A 15,000-nucleotide genomic window follows, 5' to 3' on the forward strand; every position below is an offset into this window, starting at 1 on the left:
CAGCTCACATCCCACCAGCTTAATGTCACTAATGAGCCTAATCTTAATACAAGTTCAGCCATCTGCCACTTTGGGCTTCATTACCCAAGAGTAAGACGATATGCATGCAACCATTTCAGCCATAAAGGGGGGGGGGGTTGTTGCTACAGGGCAGAAAACATGGTTTGACTAACCTTTGAGCCCAAATCAATCAAGATAGTATTGGGGTGGGGGTTGGCGGGGGAGGGGGGGTGCGAGAGTAAATTGAAGACTCTCCATTGCTAGTGGGTGTTTAACTGCCATGACTACATTGGAAACAAATAGGTCCCACAAACAGGTATACACTGTATAAAATAAGTCTTCGGCAGGAATAACCACAGCAAAGTGAAATTATGTGCTAGTTATCGTTAATGTCTATGAAAATAATTATCTCCTGGAAATACAATGTCAACGCCTGGTGTTGGCTCAACGGTTAATGTGGCTGGCTTAAGATCCGAGGGTCTTGAGTTCAAGACCCTCTCCTCACATTTAATTAACACCATGTGGGTTGACTCAGACTGTCATCCTTCCGAGGCCGGCAAAATCAGTAACAGCATGCTGGGGTAATAACCATTCGGGGCAACCTGTGTTGGAGTGGCGACCTGTCCAGGACTGTACTTCTTGCCAATGAAACTGCCTCAGCAGCCCTATGTGTCTTACAGTGAGAAAGGAATGGCAGTATTATTTATTAATACAATGTCACAGTCACATACCTCATAACAGAGATGCCATCTGGAAGTTCCATTGGAAAAATTACGTTATCATCCTAAAATTTATACGAAGATAATCTCTATTATAATACCAAGCTTGAACACTAAAAACTCAGCTCGCCGTCACACGATCCCTATGAAATTGCTGTGGCACTTAGCGGACATGCCGACAATGTTTGGCAAGGTGGCATTCCATAGTACCACTTGCATTTAGCACAATGCGTACTTTGTCATTCCCCATGTACGGTTTGTCGTCTGCTACCAGCTATGTTGTACTGCTATCCCGTGCATGTGCACGGGTATCGCTAGTTTTTTATTGTGCAAGGAGAAACCAAAATGAACAGCTTAATTCGCAAATTACAAGTCTTGCTCACAAGAATGCTTCCTTATAAGGGGCCATCTATAGATTACATACACACTGGGGAAAGTGGGGGAGGATGATGAAACAAGGAGTAAAAAGGTTAAAAAAATTAATAAATAAAAAGAGAGGAGGGGCAAGGATGAGGAAAAGAGTGCTGGAATATGAGTGGACAGAGAAGGAAAAGACAATTGCGAGGGGAAATGAGTAAGGGGAGTGGGGGCAAGATGACTTTGCCAATGCTCTTGAAGAGAGCAGGTGTTTCTAGTGTATAAAGTAAAGACGAGCACACCTGTCTACAATAGTCTTGTCTTGGTACGTGTAGAATTATTTTTCATTCTGTGCAAAATTCAGTGTCTATATCAATATTTCGGCACGCCCCTTTGTTCCACCATCAGATTTTTGTTACTGCATGAAATGAAACAAGATTTGGCACATATACTAATGATATTATTGTCTTCCTTAAGAGGCCCCTCAAAATTCGTTTTGATGCATTTTCACAAACTCCAACGGATTCCATTCAAATTCGATACAATTATGGCTTTTGGTTCAACTTAGGTTATTGGCTATAAATTTTTTCCATAACACTTCCGATATTCGAAAAAAAATCGATAAATCGATATCCCTTATGGGATTTTACATTCAAATCCACTCAAGTTTAAGGCCTACGGGGGACGCAAATTTACACTTTGCCCCGGGCGCTGTTTACCTCCGCTACGCCAAGCTGTTAGGGTTAGGGTTTGGGTTAGTGTTAGGGTTAGGGTTAGCTACCCTAACACTAACCCTAACAGCTAACCCTAACCCTAACCCTAACAGCTAACCCTAACCCTAACCGCTAACCCTAACTGCAACCCTAACCACTAACCCTAACCCTAACCCCTAACCGCTAACAGCTATTCAGGAAATTTGCAAGAAAGCCCGGGCAACACCGGGCTTTATTGCTAGCCCGAGCAACGCCGGGCATTACTACTAGTTTTAAATATTTCATTGTTGAAAGGACAAAAAAACCCCATAAGGTAAAACACGACTATGCAATGTCATGAACGCTCATAAAATTTACACTGTCATCTGTGTTTCAGTGAAAGAGCAATAAAACACACATAACTATGTAAACAACATAAAACCTTCACTGCAACCTTCAACTCAGGTGGGAAGTCCAGATCTGGCTTGTTGGAATCTTCTGCAGTCTTTTTGAAAACGAATGATATCTGTAATCTACTATAATACATATTCAACTTTGTTGGATTAGAGGACGAGTTACAATCATTTCGCTTCGATACTTTTTTAGAAAATGGTCTTGCACCACTTCGGAGCCAGGCGTGCCTCGGCAAGGATACCATCACAGGAAGGGAGTTTGTTTGAAGGAATCGCCACATTTGGGCGTGAAAAGAATGAAAAACAAACAAACCAAAAAATAAAAAATCCATGAAACGAAATGATCTTTTCATACAATTTTTTCGATTTACAATTTCCATTGATCAATGTAAGGGCCCTGTCACACCTTGACGTTTTAGCCAGCAATGGCAACGTATAAAAATGTATGTAAAACGTTGGCGTACGCTGAAGTTTTGATGTTTTTTTTTAAAGTTTTGGGCGTATTCATAACGTGTTGGTCGTATGCATAACATATTAGTAACGGGCACAGAACGTTGCGTTGTGTTATTGATAACTTTTACCAACGAATGCTTAGCCTGTTGTCGGCGTTCACAACCTACGTCCAACGATAGTTTAACTTACGCATAGCGTGCTAAACGTATCGCCGACGAACTCGTGGCGTAACCTGTTAAAAACCTGCCGGACGCCAATTTAAAACATAACCACCTGAGAATTTGAAGTGTCAACATCGCAGTCACACCTTCACGATTTTGCCAGCGTATGCCGGCCTATGAAAAATGTGTCTAAAACGCTAGGCGCACGTCAAATACGGTATAGGTAAGTTGTGTATACGTTAAGAGTAGGCTGGAAAACAATGAAGTACGCTGTCATATTACGTGGTACGTGTAATACGTCGTGAAATTTCAAGCATGCTGAAAATTTTACGACGTACTCAGCGTATGGCTAACACGTTCCGCATGCGTTGTCATATGTTCCTGGCATGCTCCGCGATCGTTTACACACGACGGACACACGTTACTTGTAGGTTACTCATAAGTCGAAACACGTCAAGGTAATATTTAACATACCCGCAACTTAATTTTCAACCAATGGGTAACGTCCTTTTAACCTATGAGTCGCGTGCTCTGAACCTATGTTTAATGTGCTTGAAACCTATGAGTAACGTGCATTGAACCCATTTGTAACTTGCCTTGAACCAATGACTAGCGTGCTATGAACCTATGAGTAACGTGCGTTTAACCTATGTGTAGCATGCTTTGAACCTAAGTATAACGTGCTTCTAACCTTTGAGTAACATGCTATGAACCTATTTGTAACGTATCTAAAACGCACATTGTCGTATGTAGACGAATTAGATTGACGTCTTCCAGACGACCACAGCACTTACTGAACGTATTTCTAACTTGCATCTACCGTGTAATGGCGTATTGGCAGCGTTAAGGGGAATTGGTATATACAAATGGGCTTCACAAGAGGAACCCATCATTGTTCCAGACTCCATGTTGAGTAGATGTCAATACCAGTAGTATCAGTAGTAGTAATACTATTAGCAGTAGTATTACTACTAGTAATAGTAGTAGTAGTTGTAGTAGTAGCATTGGTAGTAGTAGTATGTCTATGTCAGTCGTAGTATGTGAGCGTGATGGGGAGGGTGTGGGTGATGATGGATCCTCTTATCGTCCACGAATAGGAGACTACTTTGCACCATTGTTCGATATTCTTTTCGGCTAATTTTTTTCCTCATTCCCACGATGAAATATTTATTTGTTTTACTTTTTAAAGTATTAAAAACGACTTTGGTAAATGCATAATGTACGAGTAATGAACACAGAACACTTCGATAACTTATAGATAAATTATACCAACGATTGTTTATCGTATTTTAGTCGTCCACAACCTATGCCCAACGATAGTCGAGCGTATGCATAGCGTAATAATTCCCAAGCACGTTATTCATAGGTTATAAATAAGTCACGGGTACCCTAAACATTACTTTGATGTGTTTCGACGTATGAGGAACTTTCAATAAGCGTGTTGCGAAGTGTGAACAACGTTCGTGTAGCGTGCTTACAAAACGTTACTCATAGGTTAGAAATAAATTTCGGGTAAGCGAATGTTACCTCTACATGTTTCGACTTATGAGTAACATACAATTAACGTGTGTCAACGATCGCATAATGTGCCTACAACTTATGGCCAGCGTAGCGGAACGTGTGGGCCAAACGCTGAGTACGTCGTAAAATTTCAAGCATGCAAAATTTTTTGGACAACCAAAAAGTGCAACGTTTTAAACCAGTGTAATACGACCTATGGTAGTGTTTTTCAGCATGCATCTAACGTACACAAAACGTACCCATAATGTATTCGACGTGTGCCAGCGTTTTAGATACATTTTTCATAAATCGGCATACGCTGGCTAAATCGTCAAGGTGTGACAGCCCCTTAAGATCGTGCAGAAGAAAAAGGTTTGTGTACAAATACGCAGTTTGCGCAGAGGGGTAGGTTGGTCAACACGAAGAACACAAGGATTCCATCACGCAGAGATTCAAATAAAATATTTCTTTGGGAAAACAACAAATTGTTTTGGAGATATTCTGCTGATCAATTCATTAGAATTAACCAGACTAAATGTTGTAATGGTCAACTCGGTGGTGTAATGGTTAGAGCGTCCACTCCAAGTCTGGGAGGTCGGTGGTTTGAACCCAAGCCGGGTCATACCAAAGACTTTAAAAATGGCACGTGCTCCTTCCTTGCTGAACACTCAGTCTTTCAAAAGGATAGAGCACGGACAAACAACCATTGCGCAGACTCGATGGGCCCAATGGCTTCCTTCTGTGATGAAGTTCCTTGAAAGAGAACTCATATTAGGGGACCAAGCCATTTGGCAGTCATTGGCAGAACTCATCTGGCAGTCATTTTGGATATGAAAATATACCTTATCTGATGACTGAAAGTTTAAATATGTGAGTGACTACCCGTGGAAAAACAAGCTTGAAAACAATGACATCATGGGTCATGTGTTTGATCAAAACAGAGCAGCTTGGGCCCCGGAAAAACTGCTCGCAGTTAGAAAGCACGTGTCTGTTGTTGTTCGTCTTTCGGCTGCTCCCGTTAGGGGTCGACACAGCGAATCATCCGTTATGATCCGCATACCGATTTGACATAGGTTTTACGCCGGATGCCCTTCCTGACGCAACCCTGGTCGCCTCTTACGACACAGGGATAAGGATTGGGTTTCGCCATGATTCTGGGCTGCCCTACACCCTCTCACAGCGCGGCCCAGCACAGAGCACCCGTCATCAAGCGATCCTCCAACCCAAGCCTCCGAGTAGCCGGATTACAGGCGCATGCCACTACGCCCGGTTAGAAAGCACGTGTCTAATTATTATTATTACATTAAAAAAAATGCTCATTATTTTTTCACAAAACTCTGCAATATTGCACTAAAAATTTAAAATGGTGAAACTGTATAGAGCACGTTTACAATGCGACTGTACCATAATGCTGTTTTGCTGGGTAGCCATTCAAAAATGTATGAGCACATGCTTGCACAACCTTCCATACAGTGCAGTTATGGCCAAAGATAGCTGTGTTCCATCCAAATGTAAAGCGGCACATCCTGTCTCTCTTTTGATGACGACGAATAGGTGATACTTTGAGAGGCAGTTGAAATTGTTTATTCAGAGAGGATTAATCCTTTGAAGACCGTTACAAGTTTCGTAAAGTTATATTGAACAATGAAGTGCTGATAGTTTAAATTCACATTTCGGAGCCATCTCCATACTGTATTATGAATAAAGAGGGCGAGGGATGATGGAAGTTGGAATAGTAACAAAAATAAAAATAAGACGATGGGAGAGGAAGGGGTTGAGAGGGGTGGGGTCAGATATTTCACCATATTTGTGCACATTTCGACAAATATATGTCAGTGTGTGTCCGTCAGTCCGTCTGTCTGTTGCATCCATAACTCCAAAGCCATGGAACCGATCGGTGCCAAACTTTGCATGCACACAAAGGGAACTCGAAGGTGGTGCACGGATGAAAATTGGGTGTTTGGATGAATTAAAACAGCCCTTTTGAAGATAATTTAGGGGGTGCTCATCACAAAACAAACAAACAAAATAAACCTTACCAAGATGGTGTTTGCACCATTTTGGTTAACCCACTGTCAGATCGCAAATCTTAAACTGCCAGTTTTTATGGCCTGCTCAACAATGCCTTGACTTAGAATAAGCTGAAAAGATTTCTTAATGATAAAGTTTTTCTTTTCTTTTTTACTTACCTCACTCATATCATTGAATCATTATACCTATGAATCGTGGATCCATTGTGATCCTGATTATAATTCACAGACAATTGATTGTGTCGCACTACTCCTACAGTTCTGGCCCGTATAGACCAAGACTTGCTGCATAGGATCAGCAGGACCCCAATTAATGTACAGGGGTGTTGTCGGGGAGGGGGAGGGGGTTGGATAAGGTATGTATATAAGGTATGCATAAGGTATGTATGGTATGGTATGGATCAAATAAGGGATAGGGGTGGGATATATGCATCATATACATACATCTATCATATGCCCTATCATATACGAGATGTATGCATCATCAAATAATAACACCAAATAAGGTATGCATCAAAAAACATTACATGCTTGGAACAAGATCACCTGGAGGGTGGGTACTCTGCGAGGGCATATAAACGCCCGAAGACGCCAACGTTCCTGGCTTTATTTCATTTTCACACATGCCATAACCTCTACAATTTCTTCATCTCAGCAAATTTCAAATTTTTCACTTTTTATCGACTTCAGCAGCAGTTCCAACTGCAAAAAAGGTGTTCATTTGTCCAATTTTGACATCGCGTGAACACTCCCTGGGTCCATGGTGTTTAAATGACCGAGCAGTGAGAGGCAAATTGCTTGCCAAGCCAGCCGTTCCTTATCAACTGTTTCGTTGGGGTGCTTGCTTGAACTAAGCCACTTGGGCGAGCGCTCATCAAGCGTCGATGGCGATACCTTCAAGCTTTGATGGTGGTTCTCCGTGGGGACATTTTCGGAGTTCGGAAGGCAATAAATAAGATGATTACAATAAAAAAAAGTTTTCAGTTGTTTCAAAGCAATGAATTGCCACATCACAACAGCATACCCAAGAGGTACGCACGCTCGCTCTAAGCTGTCTAGCTTGTGTTAGAATCACAAACCAGCTAAAAACTGTCATCCCGGTGTTTTACAAGCAGGATGATTCATCAATGTGTGCGCCATCTCTCGGTTGGACGTTAAACTGGACATCCCATCTGCCAGAATCTCTCTTTCTCTTTTCTTTGTCTTTCTCTGTCTGTCTGTCTCTCTCTCTCCCCCACCCCCACCCCTACCCCTCTCTCCCACCCTATCCCTCTCTCTCCCACCCCTACTCTCCCTCTCTCCCACCCCTACTCTCCCTCTCTCCCACCCCTACTCTCCCTCTCTCCCACCCCTACTCTCCCTCTCTCCCACCCCTACTCTCCCTCTCTCCCACCCCTCTCTCTCCCCCACCCCTACCCCTCTCTCTCCCTCACCCTACCCCCCTTTCCCACCCCTATCACTCTCTCTCTCACCCACCCATCCTCCTCTCTCCCCCACCCCTACCCCTCTCTCTCCCTCACCGCGACCCCCTTCCTCCCACTCCCTCCCTCTCTCTCCCACCCCTATCCCTCTCTCTCCCACCCCTATCCCTCTCTCTCCCACCCCTATCCCTCTCTCTCTCCCACCCCTATTCCTCTCTCTCCCACCCCTATCCCTCTCTCTCCCACCCATCCTCCTCTCTCCCCCACCCCTCTCTCCCTCACCGCGACCCCCTCCCTCCCACTCTATCCCTCTTTCTCCCACCCCTACCCTCCCTCTCTCTCCTACCCCTATCCCTCTCTCTCCCACCCCTATCCCTCTCTCTCTCCCACCCCTATCCCTCTCTCTCCCACCCCTATTCCTCTCTCTCCCACCCCTATCCCTCTCTCTCCCACCCATCCTCCTCTCTCCCCACCCCTCTCTCTCCCTCACCGCGACCCCCTCCCTCCCACTCTATCCCTCTTTCTCCCACCCCTACCCTCCCTCTCTCTCCTACCCCTATCCCTCTCTCTCCCACCCCTATCCCTCTCTCTCCCACCCCTATCCCTCTCTCTCCCACCCCTATCCCTCTCTCTCCCACCCCTATTCCTCTCTCTCCCACCCCTATTCCTCTCTCTCCCACCCCTATTCCTCTCTCTCCCACCCCTATTCCTCTCTCTCCCACCCCTATTCCTCTCTCTCCCACCCCTATTCCTCTCTCTCCCACCCCTATCCCTCTCTCTCCCACCCATCCTCCTCTCTCCCACCCATCCTCCTCTCTCCCCCACCCCTACCCCTCTCTCTCCCTCACCATGACCCCCTCCCTCCCACTCTATCCCTCTTTCTCCCACCCCTACCCTCCTTCTCTCCCCCACCCCTATCTCTCTCCCCCCCCCCTATCCCTCTCTCTCCCACCCCTATCCCTCTCTCTCCCACCCCTATCCCTCTCTCTCTCCCACCCCATCCCTATCGATCTCTCTCCCACCCCTATCCCTCTCTCTCTCTCATGATGACAGAATATTAGAGCTCAGGATATTAGGTTGTGGATATTGGGGGAAAACAACAAAGAGCTGAAAACAAGATCCAACATTAACTTCTTTATATTTTGTGAATACTTACATTTCTAAAGAAGAACTTAATTTTGTCATCCTTTCACTGGGATAACCAAACTCAGAGTTTCTGTTCCACAGTCTCTCAATTTCTCCGTTACAACTCAGTCTAATATTAAAATTCAGCATCCTATGTCAAATTAATTATTACAAAGCATGATGAAGCAACACAGGGATCTAATGAAAAACTGTGTGTCGGGTTGAATGCCTGACTCAGATGCAAAACCAAAATAACTAAAATAATGCAATAAAAATAAGGAATAACCCACAACGTGCTCTGGGCCTTAGATTTACCGACTTGTCGTAAAAACATTATATTTTGCTTTCATTAAAGAGTATGAATACTAAGTAGGTATGCGTGTAGTTACAGGCTTGAACAATTGGAAATGGACGCGGCTCTCACATCAGTTTGAATTTTGTGGGAAGGTTCTGTCAGCAATGCTGGTTGGTGCAACACAGGAACGTGCTCAATGGGCACAAAGCAAACTCTTTTAATCATCGGGGAGGGATTTTAACTGCCAAAAGGATCAATGGGCAGGCCTGTTTCGCTTTCTCATCTGAACCAACGGCTCATGATGTTCGGAACACACAGGTTCACGTCTCATATACGAGATGTATTTGTTCAATGTCAACCACTAATGTCCTTGTAATTCACGTCAAAGTACACTGATGTCGACTTGTGTCTTTCCCCTGAATATGACACATGTACAAGCTCAACCACAATGAAAAATAAATAAATACATAACCTAGAACCTGGGAGGAACCCTGGGTTTACAATGGCGCCAATAGTGCCTCGGGGTTGAGCCCACATGAAAAAGGGCCCCAAAACGACCTAAATTGTTTTATTAAATATACACATTGCAACATTTCAATAAAGAATACTTATGTATATAATTTAATGCTACTTTTAAAAACAAATGATTTGAAAGGTGTATGTGTGTGTGTGTGTGTGTGTGTGTGTGTGTGTGTGTGTGTGTGTGTGTGTGTGTGTGTGTATATATATATATATATATATATATATATATATAATATATATATATATATATATATATATATATATATATATATATATATATATATATATCTTCTTCTTCTTCTTCTTTCGGCTGCTCTCGTTAGGGGTCGCCACAGCGGATCATCCGTATGATCCGCATAGTGATTTGGCACATGTTTTACGCCGGATGCCCTTCCTGACGCAACCCTGGTCGCCTCTTATGACACAGGGATATATATATGTATATATATATATATATATATATATATATATATATATATATATATATATATATATATATATATATATATATATATATATATGTATATAGATTCTGGGCTGGTCGGATGGTCGAGATGCAAGCACACTCGCCACTCAGCTGTCTAGCCTGGGTTTGAATCTCGACCAAACCCTAAACCATCATCCCAGTGTTTCACAGGCAGGGTGATTCATCATTGTGTGCACCGTCCATCAGATGGACGTTAAATTGGGTTTCCCTTGTGCCGACATTCGCTGGTGGACGTTAAAGATGTCACGGTGTCTTTCATGAAGAGTATGAAAGCTATCGCTGGTACCCTGAACAAATTCCAAATTCCTGCCCTTTCATTAGGAAGGCAATGAATGGCAAGCCACCCAGTATAATCCTTTCCAAAGGAACTGATTCTGCAGCACCGACGCTGTGTAACAGTATGGGACATCAGAATCAGAATAATTATATAGTTTAAGTTCCACCTAATCATGTTGTCGCATTGTTGGAGTTTACATTTTATTTCCAAAATGGAGGCTGACAAATTAGTTTGGCAGCAGGCTCAAAAAAGGTTCACCTGGCCCTGCCTGGGCGTGAACACCATATAGTCTGATCAAGTCATGCGAGGTCTCAATGCCCTTGCCACAATGTGAGCATCTAAAGCAACCTGCAGTCTGCGGAGGAGTAAATAGGCAGCCAAAGAAGGCAAAAGTTACATGGATGTGACAGTCGTAAATCGCCCCCTCACAATGGCCACCAGGCGTAGCACAAGTTGGTGTGAAAAACCACAACTGTGGAAAAGAATTTCGAAAGGCCAGAGAAATCCCAGAATTCATGGCCCGTTAAGCCGCACACGGCAAAAATGGAAGTTATCGATCACGCACATTTGATTCACCAGGCTACAAAAATGTGCACTTGCAATGCTTTGTCACAAAAACCTACACTCTGCATTTCCGTCGTCCTCCTCGCTCCCACATTCCTTCCGTGCACCCCAAGTGTCCCAATCCACTTTGAACTCCAAAGCAAAATGTTTACAGAAAGATGAAACTTTACATCTGACAAAAACAGGCATTCCTTGGAAATTAATTTCCTTGAATCGACATGGTGACCACCCCGTGCGGTCCAGAAGGGAGAAAACAAAACGGTTAGGCTCGAGTAATAGTGCGAATTCATTTCTGGAACGTGCTGCCTTGATTGGACAATTCTCATGACGTATCAGCTGTAGTTTTAAACTTTGAGAGTGCTTATCTGTCGTTACCCTCCCAAAGTAAATAATGGACAGACTGGGTGTGTCCAAATAAAGAAGAGACGGCTTCCTACTCTTCCTTTTGAAGTTCAATGGGTGTTGTTAATTCCTCTTTGTAAAACAGTTGCAATGTGTAGTTTATCCCACTGCCCACCATGACGTTTCACCTTGTAAATGTGCCTTGATAACAAAACCTTCGTAAAACGGGGATTGTTTTTCAACCCAATCGCCGATAGACTGTTATTGGAAACAGCTACTTGCTTCAACTCCTTGTTTGTTAGGACTGTTCAAGTCCAGGCACATGATTAATACAAAAAAAATTGCAACAGATTATAGCCACTGCATTCCAATGATGTAGGCACCTCATTTGTGATGACATACTCGAATTCCCACCCTCTCCACGTTTATCCAATGGTGAGAAATCAAGAGTTAAACGTTTTGATAAAACTTACAAGCCCTTTGCAGTGTATATTTCACGACGGTCAAGACAAGCATTTCTCCAGCATCATTGGCGATTTTCAAATAATCCTCAACGTGTGTGTGTGTGTGTGTGTGTGTGTGTGTGTGTGTGTGTGTGTGTGTGTGTGTGTGTGTGTGTGTGTGTGTGTGTGTGTGTGTGTGTGTGTGTGCGCGCGCGCGCGCGCGCGCGCGCGCGCAGCAATCTTACATCATACACAAGGCTGCATAGTAGCATCATTGACTGAGGGCGAGGCTGTGCTGCTGATCCCTCTGCTGGTTGGGACAGGAATTTTGGAATTTGGCCGTGGTGCCGGCGATAACTCGCAAACTCTTCGCGAAGGACGCCGTGGGATGTTTAATGCCTACCAATGAATGCAGGGCAGATGGGATGCCCGCTTAACGTACATCCGAGGGACGGCACACACATTGATGAATCACCCTGCTTGTGAAACACTGGGACGACAGGTAATAGCTGCGTTGGGGTCGGAACTCAGGAAAGACCAGCTTCGAGGCGAGTGTGCGTACCATTATGGGCCATCCTTTCAGCCACCATGCAATATGCCGGAAAAAAAAAAAAACACCGATTCTGAGCAAGCTCTTGCTGTGTACAATTGTAATATCATTTCATCCAAAGATGCAAGGTACGTGGTGTTTAAACAATTGCAGGTTTTCAAAAAACAAAAAAAACATTATTTATTGTTTGTTGGAAAGGGTTTCGTGTGGGGAGTGGAAATTTTCATTGTGGTTGTGTGCAAGGTGATTCACTGCTCTGTAACACAAGAGGCATTTGGTTTGGGGCATGGGGACGGGCAATGGATCACAGTGGGAACATTTAAAATTGAAAACGGAGGGTTTAAGGGGGTAATTTGTCGATTTTGAGACTCGTTAATAACAAAACGGTCTGAACGGTGCATAGTTGGCAGATATAAACGCACATGGCAAATAAAATGTGCTCAGCAGCACGTTTTTCCACCAAAAAAGGGTCAATGTATTCTTCTATTTCAATATCCACTGGGTCTTCATGGCTGTCAACCTGATGAATAAAGTCCTAGTCAAAACCTCAAAAGCGAGAGCTTTGTGTACAATCGATCGTTCTAGTCTTAGTGATGATGCCCGTCGACTAGTTGAGTTGCCATTCCAAGACAACACGAGGAGCTCTTCGGGGTATGCGTGTGTGGTGCAAGATTTCCATCTGGTTTGGGAATCCAAGGTCACACAGAGTTTGAATCGAAAAATGCCGTGCACCACATTGTTGGTGTTACATGTCAATGTGAAGATAACGGTGTGCTTGACATGGCTGAATAAGCTCGTCATGAGATTTTTTTTTCAAAAAGGTTAAGAAACCACCGCAGCATGCTGTTCCAAGCTTATCGCCAAAAGTCCACCACTTTCGGATGAGCAAGGGAAATGCAAAAACAAAAGAAGAAAAGTTTCACTCCAAATTAAAAAAAAGACAACAGAACAGTCAGTCAAGCAATTGGAGAGATCCTGACATCTGTTCCACATATATGACTTACTTAGCTGCCCTCCTCCTCACCACCCCCCTCCCTTTCCCCCATGTTTCTCAAGTATCTCCCATCCTCACCACTTCACTCACCTACAGCTCCTCCATGATTCTCGTTCTCTTCTTTTTCTGCCAACTCCCCTTCCATGCTTTTCTTTTTCACAATTTTATCAGTATACTGCACATTGGCCTTTCCCACCCACCACAAATATATGTAAAATACCTCTCGCTGAGTAATTCAAAGCACCTCACTGCACTGGAAAAGGTGGGGATGGGAATACTGTACGATAAAGGGTGGGGACTTGCAACACCCTCTCCCACCTGGAGCAGCACTAGACGATACACATTGACATAGATAAGTTGCGTCTACGCACGCATGCACGCACGCACGCACGCACGCACGCACACACACACACACACACACACACACACACGCACGCGCGCACACACACACACACACACACACACACACACACACACACACACACACACACACACACACACACACACACACACACACACACACACACACACACGCACACACACCTCCTTTTGGCAAAAGATACCAAAATCTCATATAAAGATCTCACAAAAGATCGCAAAATCAGGCAAAAAGATATACGATTCTTCAGGCCTTGTACCAGTCCACATCTTTTGGAGTTTTTGCGGTTGATGAGAAAGTTCTCCAACTATTTTGTTGTGTCGAGGCACACCCTTTTCTCTCAATAACTTTTCCAAGTACTTCTGGCTTCTTTTATAAGCTCTGTGAGCCATTTTAGGAAACAATCTTTATCTCGCACACATGCTATACGTAAACATGCCCCAATCAACATTGCTACGAAGGAGTTCTGCACACATGCGCCACTACTTATGCGGTGGATTACGTCATTTTGAAAGTCCCATATTCATAAGTAAAAGTTTGTGTTGCTTTTTAACAGCCATGAATCTGGAAAATAAACTTGCATGAGGCACCACATTGGTTTTGTTTACAAGATATCTATCTCACAACTGGTGCCATTCACCATTGTAAATGAGCCTATTAAAAGGCATCAGGGTGATAAACAGAAGGGAACACAGGATTAGTTTCAAAGAAAAGAAATATCAATGAACAATCAAAACAATACAATGTAGACAAATATAGCAAATAGTTTCAAAACCTTATTACAATAAACCAGCCATAAATAAAAAGGGAGAGAGAGAGAAAAGGGAGAGAGAGAGAAAAGGGAGAGAGAGAGAGAAAAGGGAGAGAGAGAGAGAAAAGGGAGAGAGAGAGAGAAAAGGGAGAGAGAGAGAGAAAAGGGAGAGAGAGAGAGAAAAGGGAGAGAGAGAGAGAAAAGGGAGAGAGAGAGAGAAAAGGGAGAGAGAGAGAGAGAAAAGGGAGAGAGAGAGAGAAAAGGGAGAGAGAGAGAGAAAAGGAGAGAGAGAGAGAAAAGGGAGAGAGAGAGAGAAAAGGGAGAGAGAGAGAGAAAAGGGAGAGAGAGAGAGAAAAGGGAGAGAGAGAGAAAAGGGAGAGAGAGAGAAAAGGGAGAGAGAGAGAAAAGGGAGAGAGAGAGAGAAAAGGGAGAGAGAGAGAGAAAAGGGAGAGAGAGAGAGAAAGGGGAGAGAGAGAGAGAAAAGGGAGAGAGAGAGAGAAAAGGGAGAGAGAGAGAAAAGGGAGA

General features: G+C 43.7%; 1 protein-coding gene across 3 annotated transcripts in view; it reads right to left on the bottom strand.

Annotated features, from left to right (window-relative positions):
- CTBP1 (C-terminal binding protein 1) overlaps window positions 1-15,000 on the bottom strand; it is a 385,392-nt gene that overhangs the window by 104,854 nt on the left and 265,538 nt on the right. The gene's annotated exons all lie outside the window — the stretch shown is intronic.

The sequence above is a fragment of the Eptatretus burgeri genome, chromosome 12 (genome assembly GCF_056783735.1).
Source record: "Eptatretus burgeri isolate ZD-2024b chromosome 12, Ebu_testis_v1, whole genome shotgun sequence".
Lineage (NCBI taxonomy): Eukaryota > Metazoa > Chordata > Myxini > Myxiniformes > Myxinidae > Eptatretus > Eptatretus burgeri.